This window comes from Hoplias malabaricus, chromosome 1, assembly GCF_029633855.1.
Source record: "Hoplias malabaricus isolate fHopMal1 chromosome 1, fHopMal1.hap1, whole genome shotgun sequence".
NCBI lineage: Eukaryota > Metazoa > Chordata > Actinopteri > Characiformes > Erythrinidae > Hoplias > Hoplias malabaricus.
Window position 1 is genome coordinate 6,901,415 of NC_089800.1, and position 15,132 is coordinate 6,916,546.

General features: G+C 37.3%; 1 long non-coding RNA gene across 1 annotated transcript; it reads right to left on the reverse strand.

Moving 5' to 3' along the window:
* Positions 1-5,066: 5,066 nt before the first annotated feature.
* LOC136691928 (uncharacterized) lies at positions 5,067-10,636 on the reverse strand. Its single transcript, XR_010801915.1, has 3 exons — positions 10,508-10,636; positions 6,324-6,370; positions 5,067-5,216 (listed from the first exon to the last, which is right to left on the reverse strand). It is a non-coding gene; the product is annotated as an uncharacterized lncRNA (long non-coding RNA).
* Between the last annotated feature and the right edge of the window lie 4,496 nt (positions 10,637-15,132).

Here is a 15,132-nt window from a genome sequence, read left to right on the forward strand (position 1 = left end):
TTCAGACCATCCAATCAGAAGAGTTTAGACCACTTCGCCACGCCCCCTTCTCACTCAAGCGAACCAATCGGAGTAGGGGAGGGCGGGACTAGTTTGTGAACGAAACTTCTCGAAGTTCTATGTAAGCTCTAGAAAAACAAAATCCCGGACGTTTGTGAAATTCCGGCCGGACATTTTTTAAGTCTAAAAAAGTGGTCACCCTACATTTTAATAATATATTCTGCAATTCTGATGTCTGAGAAAATTGAACAGGCTAGTAAAGTTTTCTTTAGTCTGAGGTTGTTTAGTCTGCCACTGTTGCCTTTGGGTTGTTCACAAGGGGCTTTCTGATACTAATTTTGTAAAGCCACTTTGCGACAACATCAGTTATAAAAAGTGCTATATAAGTAAATTCTCATTTGATTTTATCAATAGTGGCACAGTTTAAAACAAAATGATAATAATCTGGGAATGGTTTATAGTCATTGGCACCGCTGCACTAAATACAGTTCAACATAACAAATGATGCTCTCTTGTAGGTAAATGCAGTTGTTTAGTGCTCTTTAAGTACTAGTAAGGGCCACAGTATTCTCAGATGAGTGTATTGTGTTGTAATGTGTCACAGTAATGATAAATATCGCCATACTGCCTGTACATAGCAGTGTTTAACAGTGTAAAGAAAATACAAGTAACAAGTAAAAAAAATTATGAATTTACAATTTATTAATTATGTGCTGGCCATAGTTTACCGTTTTATCAGTGTCCCTAATGAAGCTCAACAATGATATGGTGGCCCTGAAGGACAAAAACACAGAGGGGGACCCCCCAAACACTTGAACGCCCCTGTTGCTCACCCTTTGACCGAGTCAAACATCATCAAACTGCACAATTCCAGGAAGGCCTTAGGGCTTAGGGCAAGTAATGGGACAGGGGACCCTAGCTGTCATCATATATAGTAACAGAAATCCCTAAACTAATGATATCACCATGTCACCAATAGATGTCACCATTTTAAGATACCTCTGCTGTGCCGTTTATGTTAGTGTGGTAGAGTGTGCATCTGGAAGGAGTGCATGTCTGCAGCCAGAGTCTATTGGTGAGATCGCATCTGACGCAGAAAATCTCCTGCTGTGCGCTGGGACAACTCCAGGACATCTCCGGACCTGATATTCTAGAAACTCTCCGAAGTTCATGTGTGAAAGAGGCATTATACACTTGTACCAGAACTAGTTTTTTAATCTTGGGCATGGTTTTAATGAGTGTTCAGTTATTTTATGCTATAAGCATGCTTGTATGCTGTTTAAAAAATGTATGTAATTAGCTAATTTTTAAAACGTGCATATATTTTACAATGTGCTTTTGTCCTTCAAGACCACCGTACAACTGAACAGAAATCAAACATCAACTATTTGTACCTTGCAGCTTTACAGCTACTTGGCTTGACCCACCATAGTATTATCAGTCATTGTCCTTAATGAAGCTTAACAATGATACGGTGGCCCTGAAGGGCAAAAGCACAGAGGGGGACCCCCCAAACACTTGAACCCTCACGCCCCTTTTGCTCACCCTTTGACAGAGTCAAACATCATCAAAGTGCACAATTCCAGGAAGGCCTTAGGGCTTAGGGCAAGTAATGGGACAGAGGACCCTAGCTGTCATCATATATAGCAACAGAAATCCCTAAACTAATGATATCTGGATTGTTCTGCTGTGCCATTTCTGATAGTGTGGCAGAGAGTGCACTCAGGCAGAGTGTGCATCTGGAAGGAGTGCATGTCTGCAGCCAGAGTCTATTGGTGAGATCGCATCTGACGCAGAAAATCTCCTGCTGTGCACTGGGACAACTTCAGGACAACTCTGGACCCGATATTCTAGAAACTCTCCGAAGCTCATGTGTGAAAGTTTTTTAATCTTGGGCATGGTTTTAATGAGTGTTCAGTTATTTTATGCTATAAACATGCTTGTATGCTGTTTTAAAAAAATGTATGTAATTAGCTAATTTTTAAAATGTGCATATATTTTACAATGTGCTTTTGTCCTTCAAGACCACTGTGCAACTGAACAGAAATCAAACATCAGCTATTTGTACCTTGCAGCTTTACAGCTACTTGGCTTGACCCACCACCCATTGCATCTTGTCAAACTGCCAGTGTTAGTTAACTTTGTGTTGACTAATAAAGAAAGGCAAACCTGTCAGGCAGTTAAAAGATAAAAAGATCTGTGACCATTAAAGTAATTTGTAGCTGCGGTTTAAACTGTTAACCAGTGTCTTCCACCACTCCTAGATTTTGTAAAACCAAAAAAGAGTCCATTAGAAGCTTTTTAAAATGCATTAGCCACTTTCATGTTGTAATACATATAGTCAAAAGTTTGTAGACACTTGGTTGTTCAATACTTCTTCTGAGATGAAGGCTATTATAAGGTAGTTTACTACACTAACAGCCTGTGTTGTTCTAAAAATGGCTTCAGACTAGATATTGCAACTTTGAAATGAGGATTTCATTGCATTCAACCTCTAGAACCTCAGCAATAATATATTTGATGTGTACTCTTGAATCACAGCTCCTCAGAATAGCTTATCACTCAATAAAACAGTGAGGTTTTGCACACATCTATTGTTCACTCAGATAACTTAAGCTTTAAAACAAGCCTGTCCAATAGGAGAGTGGAGAAGCATTCCTACTGGTCAGGCCTGAACATTGGGCATAATTTCTCTAGCTGGGGAATTCTAAGAGTAATTTGCAAGATTCAGACAATTCTTAAAATTACGTTCATTAGAAAGGCATCTTTCCAGAGATGGAAAGGAGAAGAATTAACTTTGTGGTTGGCTTATTCTAATCCAAAGCCCCAGAAACACGCTTATGAACACAGATAGTGGGATAGCTAGAAGGCATTTTCTAGTTATATGATCAGCACTTCCTTCACAGCATCCTATAAAGACAACAACATAATGCAGGTTATAATATAAGATCCTTTAGTGGTAACTCGGCCAGGAAGATGGCACTGCAGTGGCTTAACTACAATTCCTACAACAACTACTACCAGTAATAATAATAATAATAATAATAATAATTATAATAACACATTCTTTTAAAAATATATGTACTTAATCAGATAATTTTTTTTATTATCTGGTCATTTGTGATTGAAGCAGTCATTCATTTCATGCCCTGGCCCTGTCCTGTCTTTTCCCACCATGTGCTTACTTAGCACATGGCTCTGTTTGTTATTGTTCCTGTCTCCGCCCTTGTCCTGCCTTAGCTCCACCCTCTCATTATCTGTCCCAGGTGTTCCTTGTCTGTGGTGTGCATTTAAGTTCCCTTGTCCCTGTGCCTGTTTGTTAGACATTTATTTCACTTGCCTACATGCCTGGTATGTCTGTTCCTTCCTTGTGCTTCTTTCATTGTCTGTATACCACTCTGTGTTTTAGTTTAGTTTGTTGAAGTCTCTTTGTCCATATCTGTGCCGTTGTCTTTTGTTTCTATAAATAAAGTCACTGTTATAGCATGTGCGTCTGCCTTTGTCAGGCTGCCCTGCCCTGACACTGCATTATGACATTCGTTATAAACTAAAACACTATCACTAATATATTTACTGTCAGAACAGGTGGAACAATGTTTCTTTGTTTGATTTATTTATATCCCTAATATACTACTCCAATTACAGTTCCTGTATCCATAGCCTACATTGGTCAGCATTTGTGCGCAAACCATTACATTGAACTGGATAAACTGCTACAGACAATGAATGAGGTACAATTTTCTATTTAACACTTAATATATACTTAATCAATAATGGTTACACATTACTGTGTATGTGTAATAATATATTAATGGCTATTTAATATGTCACGAACACTTCAGGAGTCATTAATAAACAGATCCTTATCTAACTCTGTCTTTATCATTTAGCTTTTAACATGCCAGTGTAAGGTGTTTATGACATGCTTATTAATTATTATATTTTACATAATTTATAAACCCTTGATTAGTGGAGTCTTATTGTTATTGTCATTGTTGCAGTCATACCTTGTCGGGGCTGAAGTGTTATTTCTCTAATGAAACGTTGAGACAGAATGTCCATGCTCATCTCTACCACGACAGTCTGTGTAGTGTTGAGACTGAAGGTGAGGTTACTCTCCACTCTGTAGCAGCCTTTAGTGTCCAGCTCTGTGGTCGTCACGTTGTTCCCGACTGGATGCTTCCAGGTCACAGTGGGTTGAGGAAAGCCCTGCGATGACGTCAGAGTCACAATGACGAGGTCACAGGTGTAGTGAACTGACAGTTTGGGGTCATCATAAGGAGCTGGGGTTGGATTGAAAAACACATTAGTTGGTTGATATCATTTCAGTGGTGGACAATATGAAACAATTATAATAAAAACAGCCAGTTCTAAAATCTGACAGGCAGCGCTACACTGAAGACATTGTAAAACTACAGTTGTGATGTTATATATGAAGAAAAACAACCTCAAATGTTTAAGACGTTTTGCAAATGTCCTTAACTCCCAGCTTTTTAATTGAATTTGCCATTCCTCCTTTTTTGGTCAGGAAGTTACATTCCTACTAGGAATTGCTGTTTAGCAGTAGTTAAAAGCTCTAAACCACATTTAATGCTAGAAGAACTGTGGTTATTTTAATTAATAATTTATTTATAATTATCAGAAGGCAAGAACACACCCTACACAAGTCACCAGTCCATCGCAGGGCACACACTCAGCAGTCACTCACACTTGTGTGTTGTTGGACAAACCCACAAGACCTGAGTCATTGACTGAAACCAGGATTGCAAATCCTGGAGCTGTGTGACAGTGACACTACCTGTAGAACCAAATAGCTAGCCTCCTTGTGGATTATTGCTATTTGTAATATTACAGTCCTTTACCTGCCACAATGAGCAACACAATGTGTTTGGTTCTTCCATTTTCATTGTTGACATCACAGAAATATTCTCCTTGATGCTGTGGCTGGACGTTGTTCAGTGCGAGTGATGCGTTTCCTGTCAGTATCTGCTCTTTGAACAGATGTGTTCGTCCACTGTAGGCCTGTCCCTGTCGTTCTAGTTGATCTCTGCCGAGGTAAAAGCTGTGGACCACTGTGTCTTTTTCCTGCCAGTTAATGATTAAGTTGGCAATGTTCAAACTGTCAGTTGCTGGGAAAAGACAGCTCAAAATTACATTTTCACCTGGTGCAGCTATTATAACATCGTTTGCTGCTGTCTGACAAGTGATGGGAACACCTGTGGGGAGGAAGCAGTACAATATTTAAGACTTGGAGAGAGGAGTGTAAAAATAATATTTTAAAATGCAGATCTTCAGCAGTAATGTAATAGGTCAACTAAAGTGACAGATAGTGACATTTACCTGCAGTTGTTAATTTTTCTGTACGTATACTGTACCAAAATACAAATAGTAATGTGTATTATTTTTACCAAGATGCCAAGGCCCCAGCTGTTATGGGCACTGTGGCTAACTATCAGTATGTGATCACTACCCCTAATGTGTGTTCAAATATTGCTCATTTGTGTGTGTGGGTTAAATATGGAGTCTCAATTGCCTCAAGGGGTTAATACATTTTCACCTTTTCTTTCTTTTGTTATTGCTCTAAACCAAAGCATCGAAGGTGTGATAATACCAATAATCAGATTTTTAATTGTCCTGAAATTGTATCTGACAGAAACACAAAGGATAGTATATAGTTTATGTAAACTATGTATAGTTTATAGCAAAAGCAACTATATTATGTGGTTGTTACTAAGATATTTGGTTCTTTAGATGATCAGTAAAGTTATTAAATGATGTGTTTCCTGAAACAAATGTCCCAATTTGCTGCAGTAACAGCCTGTGTTCTTCTGAGAACAGTTTGTTACATGTTGATGCATGATGTTGGAAAGTGATTAATTTCATTTAATTCTGTATTTTAATGTAATTCTTTTATACTTTGTTTAAGGTCACTGTGAACTCTTTCATAGTTGTTTGTCTCTTCTCTGTCTGTCTATCATCGGTTTATAACCTTGATGCTTGGGGGAAAGATTATTTATGGAAAAGTTGAGGGTGATAATTTCCTACACATTTCCTATAGCATGTGTTTGAGTGACAAAGTCACTGTGAACTTTTCCATTTCTACTTTCAAATAAAACATCCTTACTGTCTTCACACACATGTGACTCATTCTAATTCATTCTCAACATCCTCAACCCACACCTCAATCCAGCAATGACTATGATGTGGCCTGAAGATAAAGCAGCAGAATTCTACTGAGGTTACTTAGTAATTACTGTCTACACTGCATGCAAAATGTGATGAACATTTGAACTAAATGTTGTAATAAATAGTCTTTCACCTACCCATTAATATGATCCATAATAAAATCTTTTTGCAGTGTCTTGAAAATCTGGAGGGGAAAAAATAACACAAATTAAAAAAAAAAAGTGAAGGGATCTGTTTTAGAAATAATTTTTCACAGCCCCAAATGAATAAGTTAATAATGCACCTGACACCAACGGTTCCCCTCCAACCGTACATCACCCTGCTTCGTCCCTGGCTAGACCGATCCACACACCCTAGCCCTGACCTTACTCAACAGGAGACACACTACGGCTCCATGCCCCGCTTCTCCATAACAGCTGATCAGGTAAGCAGGGAACTAGACGAGGAACACATGAGAAAAGCGGCTGGTCCTGATGGCATGAACCCCAGACTGCTTAAGGACTGTGCAGATCAGCTCTGTGGGGTACTCCTGCACATCTTTAACCTGAGCCTCAGTCTGAGGAGAGTTCCACGTCTGGAAAACTTCATGTGTGGTTCCAGTTCCAAAGACTGCGCACCCTAGGGAGCCTAACCACTTCAGGCCAGTAGCTCTAACCTTTCACCTAATGAAGACCATGGAGCGAATTATCCTCATTCACCTTCGACATCTGGTAAATAGCGGGATGGAGGAAGCTGTCATCTACCTGCTACACCAAGCACTTTCGCACCTAGAGGGCACCGGGAGCACTTTAAGAGTAATGACTTTTCCATTGCTTTGAATACAATCCAGCCATCACTGTTTAGGGGGAAGTTGGAGGGAGCTGGTGTCAACTCTCATCTGGCTGCATGGACCACCGACTACCTCACCAACAGACCGCAGTATGTGAGGCTACGTGACTGTGTGTCTGATGTGGTGGTCTGCAGCATGGGGGGGGGCCCAAGGTACAGTCCTCTCTCTGTTCCTATTTACATTCTACACATCAGACTTCAATGGACCCCATAGAGGAGGTGTGGGAGAGGAGAATGTCAGCAAAACTGACATCAATCGTGAACAACCCCTCTCACCCCCTATATTGTAGTAGATGGAAAACACATTCATTCATTCATCCGTCCTGAAATCACTGGGCACAGGCAGAAACATTTCACGTTTTTTTTTTGCGGCCAAAATTCCTTATTGTAAAACATTTTTTTCTGTGTCTAAAATTACTTAAGAGTATGGTTCTAGAGTGGTCCTGAACAGAGAGAGAGGGAGAGATAAGCGGGAAAATGAAAGTCTTAAGAAACTAGCTAAGCGCTCTGCTTATATTTCATCGCTAATTTCTTTAGTTTTCAAATCAGAAATTGGATAATGAGCATTTTCATGATTTTTTAAATTTTCCATTCATAAACGATAATCTTATTGCAAAATTAAAACATCACACAGAGTGAAAATGCAAAGCATTGATAAGTACATTTACTTCCATTTGTGATGCATGCAGCAAAGCGAGAAAACTATAAATTTGAATAAACAAACTCCTACCTGTAGCGATATATATGATCCATAATGTAGCTACGTTAATCTTAATTTTCCAGTCATTCAGAAACCAGGAATGGGAAACACGCTCCAGGGTGTATTCCCGCCTTGCGCCCAATGATTCCAGGTAGGCTCTGTACCCACCGTGACCCTGAATTGGATAAGGGTTATGGATAATGAATGAATGAATGAATGATTTTATTGGAGCAGCCATCTATCTCTCTCTCGTCGGCTGCCATGCCTCTATTTAAATGGACACTAAAAGCCAGGGATTTCGAGTATGACATTTTTTGTGGGTGAGCTTTTTGGGCAGGGAGGAGCATTGTAAGGGTCAACACTCATGCGCAGTTAGAACCCTCGCATTTGAGAAGAGACTGAGAGGAGTATGTGGTTTATTGAAACGGGCAACTCGATTACGAACAATAAAGGTTCAAATGTCATGTCCTGAGTTCATGTGGGTTTTAGGGTTTGTACTTTTGTTTAATGCTGTGATATTGCCGTTTAAACATATATTCAATACTGACACACCTGGATAGTCTGTCTGGTGTCAGTACAGTTTATAGCGGTTCCATGCTATATTCAGTATCCAAACACCTGTGTAGTCAGTCTGGTGTTTCATGTCAGTACAGTTTATAGTTGTTAAAGTTGTAGTTGTTGCCTTAAGAGGTGGCTCTTTCATGAAGAGAAGTACAGAAACAAACTTCCATTCTTTTAGGGCCAGTATTCTGAGTTCTGTACTGAACTGTGAATGAAGTGGAAGCATTTCCATGCATTTACCAAACCATTACAAAATTGTTGCTATCATCATGAAAACACAGGAGAAAATCTGGACTACTTTTTTCTAAACTGAAGTAATTCCATGTATGATTTGTACAATGTTACTTGTGGTAAAACTAATAATTTGTGTTCCATTTCATAGATGTAGTGTATACTACATGTTAAATGCTCATTAATTATAATAAATATTCAGAAATGTTCAGAAAAAAAAAAGTCAGAAGAATTTTTTTAACTGATGCAGTGAACTAAATAAAAGACCAAATTAAAGAATATATATATATATATATATATATATATATATATATATATATATATATATATATATATATATATATATATATATATAAATAATCTTGGTAAATGCCTAAATATGATGCAATCAGAAATTAATTGATCCAAAATTTATAAATTAATATCTAGATTTTTAGTTAAAGGCTAAGCACCACTTAATGGACCTCCATGAATATTTCACATTATTTTAGTTACTGACATATATAAGTATGAATTAAAAGCAACGGTCTTTTAAACCTTATTCCTTGAATTAGTAAAATAACATGTTTTCTGACTATAAATAAACACAAGTTAGGAACTCAAATTCCATTGTATTTATTTGTTTGACACTTTCATATCGCTGGTGCTTAGCGTTTAAAGGGCCACATAATGTGTGATTTTCAAAAAACATCTGTTTTATTGTATTATTATTTCATGTTGCGGTGGATCCGGAGCCTACCCAGAATCAGTGGGTGCAAGGTGGGAACACACCCTTGAGAGGGTGCCAGTCCTTCACAGGGCAACACACACTCACACATTCACTCACACCTATGGACAATTTTGAGACATCAAGCCACTTACCAACATGTGATTTTGGAGCATATGGAGACACAGACATAGACCACACAGACGCAAGGAGAATATTTGACACGCGCACACACAAACACACACACACATATATATATGTATATGTATATATATATATATATATGTGTGTGTGTGTGTCAAGTCAACACTATTTCCAGATTTTAAAATGCTATTATACCAACCTTAATTTTCAGTTTTATATTGTGATCGTTTTAGTGTCAGATTATTTATTATCTGCTTATTTCAATGTATTAAAAAATATGACATTTTATTTTACCTTCAATAAGTTAAATCCAACAAATAAACCATAATATATCAATAAATAAGCCTTTATGTTTTAACATTCATTACACCCTTAAGGCACAGGGAAAAGGAAGCAAGGGAATGAACAGACATTTACCCTTCTCCACCACCTCTGTCACATTTAAATATATTCTGATTAATCTCCTGTATTTGTAAATTAGGTAGATTAATCCACCAGTAAATCTTCTTAATACTGCTTCTGGGTTTATCAATATTATTAAAACCATAAACAGCCTGTTTTTCCCCTCTCTGTCTTTGACTGGACACCATAATTCTTTGGAAATGAAGGGTTTTAACAGGGAACCTATCCCCTTTACAGCAGTCGCAGCTTCTACTGTTTTGGGATTGCTTTACATGGGATGCTGGAACATTTCTGTGAAGATTTGATGGTATAAATCAACGAGAATATATATATATAATAAAGCTGACTGAAATAATGACATACTATTTTGAAATATTGAGATAGCAACTTGCATATTAATAAAAAATGGTACCGTCCATACTTCATACTTTGTAGCACATTTATTTTTAAAGGTGTAGTCTATTTTATCAACGGTGAATCCTAAGTTAAACAGCAAAGTGAAACAAAACAAAACCGCACAGTTCTCAGAGGTGTCACAAACATTTTATTTTCTCTACGTTAGTGCACTATAATGAAAAGCTTATGAACTGACTTAGGACTGAATATAAATGCCTTTGTATCAGACATTTAAGGCAGCCTTTAGACGACGTTTAATTGGTATACACTAACATCGACCGGTGCAGTACCGTTAATCCACACAAAACAGCGATAACATCCACCAAAACAGCGATAAAACACTTAATACTCACTCGAAAAGAGTTGAAACATCTTGGGCGCACGCAACCATTCGTCCTCGGTACTTAGAAACAGATTTCTCTAAACTCTCCTCAACAACAGTAACGTCTCAGAACACAGGAAAAAAAGAAGACGAATTAACGAATCGTTCGTTCGAGTCGACTCATTTAACCCTATAAAGGTTAAAGGTTGGTATAATTTTTAGAGGTGGCTCTTTCATGAAGAGAAGTACAGAAACAAACTTCCATACTTTTAGGGCCAGTATTCTGAGTTCTGTACTGAACTGTGAATGAAGTGGAAGCATTTCCATGCATTTACCAAACCATTACAAAATTGTTGCTATCATCATGAAAACACAGGAGAAAATCTCGACTACCTTTTTCTAAACTGAAGTAATTCCATGTATGATTTGTACAATGTTACTTGTAGTAAAACTTATAATTTGTGTTCCATTTCATAGATGTAGTGTATTCTACCTGTTAAATGCTCATTAATTATAATAAATATTCAGAAATGAAAAAAAAAAAAAGTCTGAAGAACTTTTTTAACTGATGCAGTGAACTAAATGAAAGACCAATTAAAAAAAAAAAAATATATATATATATATATATATATTAATATATATCTTATTATATATATATATATATATATAACATAATAATAAGAATAAAGTAAGGAATTAAAAGTAAGAGCCAGAAACAGTAAAATTTGGGCCAATTTGAAAACTAATGTAGGGATCACAAGATTAAACACCACATAACAAGCTGCTGTACAGTGGGGCCAGACCATGAAGAGCCTTATAAACAAAAGTAGAAAGTTTTCAGTGTAACCCTATATAATCAGGAGACTATGACTGATATGATATGCCCCCCACCCGCCCAATAAAATAGATTTCAGCTTGACAATGCAGTGCAGTTGATAAAAGCTACGTTTTAAATCTGAGTTCATTTGTTTGTCATATTTTAGAGCTTTATCAATAATAACATCTAGGTTTTTAGCACCACAGGAGATTAAATCCCAAAATTGATAGAAATTCTTTGAAAGGGCTTCAGGCACTTGGGGAATATTTATTGATGATATTCAAAAGTCAATTCTTTGCAATCCGGGTCAAAGCCTCCTTTGAGCACGCCAAGGGCAACAGTGGCAAGGAAAAACTTCCACAGCACATGAGGAAGAAACCTTGAGAGGAACCAAGGCTCATAAGGGGGAACCCATCCTCCTCAGGTCGACACCGGAGAACACAACAAATTACAGCACAGCAATAAAGAAGAAGTGGCAGAGTTATATGTAATGTAACAGTAAAGCATGAGTTCTGAAGTTGTGAGGGGTTCCCAGACACGTGGTCAGTAGGTTAAAACTTTCCATTTGTCCTGAAATAGTTCCTTGCATATAGTCTCCCTGGATGCTGTTGGAGAGACAAGGCCAAGATCTTGAACAAGATGAATATCAGGTCAAACAATGGGCAGAGAAGAAAGAATAGGTCTCTATTCATGGGACAGGGTTCATACAGTTTTTCTAAGGTTAAATTCAAGCACTTTCAAGGTCCATTTTTAAGCTTTTCCAGCACTTTACAGCTGTAGATAAGAGCATATTTATTCAAATACATACATACTCCAAATGATTAGTTTTGATATATTTTATAAAAGGGATGATAAACAACCAGAACTGTATTTGGTAATAGCAGAAGAATAAGAAATGAAAAAGAAATTAAAGAATTAAAATGCACCACCTGTTTATAAGTAGATTTTCCTTGCTATTTAACCTGGTGGAGTCAAGTCTTTATGTTTTTCACTCTGTGCATTTGTGAACCATATGTTTAAGTGTGCACATTTATGGTTTATATTTTTGCTTTGTGTTTTGTGCCCTCTAGTAATGGCATTAAAATGACCCCATGAGAACTAACTTTACCCAATTGTATCATTAAGCCTGCAAATTCGCCAGCTAGCAGCGTACATAAGCGCATTATCATCCACATGCTCTTGAAAATTCTCCACTACAATGTACCTTTCAAGTGACTCAAAAGTGAAGAATCTCAAATTGTAAAAAGCTGCAGGTCATTTTTGCAGAAGGCTACTCATGGGTTTTGCCCTCATCTTATCAATTATTTGTATTTGTTATTTTCTAGCCAGCGCTCATTAAAACAGCAACCTCCTGGCAATTCTCTCCTGACCTTTATTTTTTTTTTTTTTGCTCCTTTCTCACTAGCATGGTAATCCAATAATGTTCTGGAGTTTACCCAGAGGAGTTGTATTTTTGAACGCGACCACTCGCAATAGTTAGATAGCTATTCTAAGCATTTTCAAGCACGTTATCCTGACAGAAGACAGCAGTAAAAAGAAAAAAGAAGAAAAAAAGGGAAAAAAACTGGCGTTTGTCGGGTCATGGCAAATCACAGGAACTATCACCCTGCAGGAAAATATAAAATACAGGGTTTATACAAAACAATTGTAATATGTAAATCCAGCAATAACACCAGAAGAGAAAACGTAGTCTGAGAAAGGTGGTTTACTACCTTCCTCCAAATGTGACATAGAGCAGCTTCTGCAGTGCTCAGCCAAGAGTAGAAATGACTCTATTCACCCTAATACAGGTCAGTGGAGCATAATGATTTTGAAGCTGTGATTTTAAGCTAAAAACACTACTGTTGCTTTAAACAAAACCTTGGGTGAATATGTAGGTTTTCAGTCTAGGTTTGAGACTAAGAGTGTTTTTGAGCCCTGAACAGTGTAAATAATACCATAAGATTTTATTTCGACTGCATTTTGTTATTTATTGTTCTTTTATTTTGACATCGTTAAATCGGAAGTAGTTCGTCAGGCGCGCAGCGGTCCGAGCGCGGAGATTCGGTTTGGAGAGACACGAATAAAAGAACAGTAAGCGAGAGAAACATTGCCATTCTACAACTGGTCAAGGGCGCACACAATGCTGCTTTGTTTTGTACTAAACTTTCTTTGATGACACGCATATTGATTTGCGATGTGAAATGTTAATTTGCATAACAATCGTATGTTGTAGTATGAGCTAGCCTGCCCTGGGCTGTGGGCACATTAGCACACACTTCCCATATAATGCTGGGTGTTACTCTTTAGGAAATTCTGTTCTGTGATTATTCAATAAGAGTTTAACTTTCACATGGTTGGCTTGTTAAGCTAACAGTGTTTTTGTCTAAAACCTGAATCCTTATGCATGGCTATTGCATAGAACAGTATATTTGAATGTGTGGAAATTATCTGCCTGTTATGAAAGAATTTATTGAAATATTAATTTCATTTCAGTTTTCACGGTGTTCTATGAAGACGAGTTTGTAATGAAGAATAAAATAACTTCATTAACATCAGTATGAAGCGTGGACTTAATGATTGACCAGGAAGTAGTTACAAACAGTAACAGGAAGTGCTGAGATGAGGAGTATGATGAAGTCAAGTTTATGAAGTCAAAAAAGGGGCCAAAAAGATTTTGAGTTTGTAAAACAATACTCACAAATGTAACGAAATTTGTAACTGCGTTTAAGCAGCAACATACACGTAAAAAAAAGAACCAGAGTTCTTTTGGTGGAAAAGCTCTATGGTTGACAGAAACAAATCAGTGTTTCCGATTGGTTAAACAAACCTCGCGATCTGATTGGTCCAGCTAAATCTTTCCTATTGGTCCATCAATTAGCCGTCAAAATAGGGTCTTAAATCCGCAACTGCAAAAAGAGATGCGTACACGCAGCAGAGAAGGCGAATGTGTGGATTTTTTCCACCTCATTCAAAAACTCCCACTGTCACATTTGAAACCTTAAAAAGGTCTGCTCTTGCGCCTTTTAAGCCATTTGAGAAGGTACTGATTCACACATTCACAACATTTGATTTACAAATGCAAATCTTTTTTTTTTCATATTTGTGAATTAAATTATTATTGTTGTTGTTTTAAATTTGTGCATTCCAATACATTTGTGGATTATAGTTTTATGTGTATGTAGTTCCTCAAACGCAGTTAGATTTTGTTTTACTTGTATGTAGTTGCTCAAACTCAGTTACAAAGTCTGTTACATTTGTAAGTATAGTTTTACAAACTCAAAATCTTTTTGACCCTTTTTTGACTCCATACAAGTTGTACTGATTTATCACCAAGGTGGTGCTGTAGTCCCTCTCAACCGTGCTGTTATTTCATGATAAAACATGACCTTGAGTGTTATATCTTTTTATTCGACAGTTTGGATAATAAATCATGAAATAAATAGAGCAGTGAAAGTAGTGTCAGATATATTTATGAAATTATTAAATCCTGCCGCCAATTATAGATCCTCAACAAGTAGCTTGCTACATCACAGTAACGAACTCTACTGCACTGCACTCACCGCCCAGTATTATCACTAATTATCATTGCCTGATGTTATCAGCACCGTTAGAACGCTTCTCAACAAATCAGTGTGTGTGTGTTTATATATCAAATTAAATTGTTTTGTATAGTTCTTTTTACAGCTGGTGTTTAACATGAATATGTAAAACCCCCAGGTGAGCAAGCCAGTGGTGACCGTGGCAAAGAAGAACTCCCTCAGAGCTGAGGAAGAAACCTTGGGAGGAACCAAGGCTCACAAGGGGGCACCTATCCTCCTGTGGTCAATGTACCTACAAATGATTGACAAAAAAAGGAC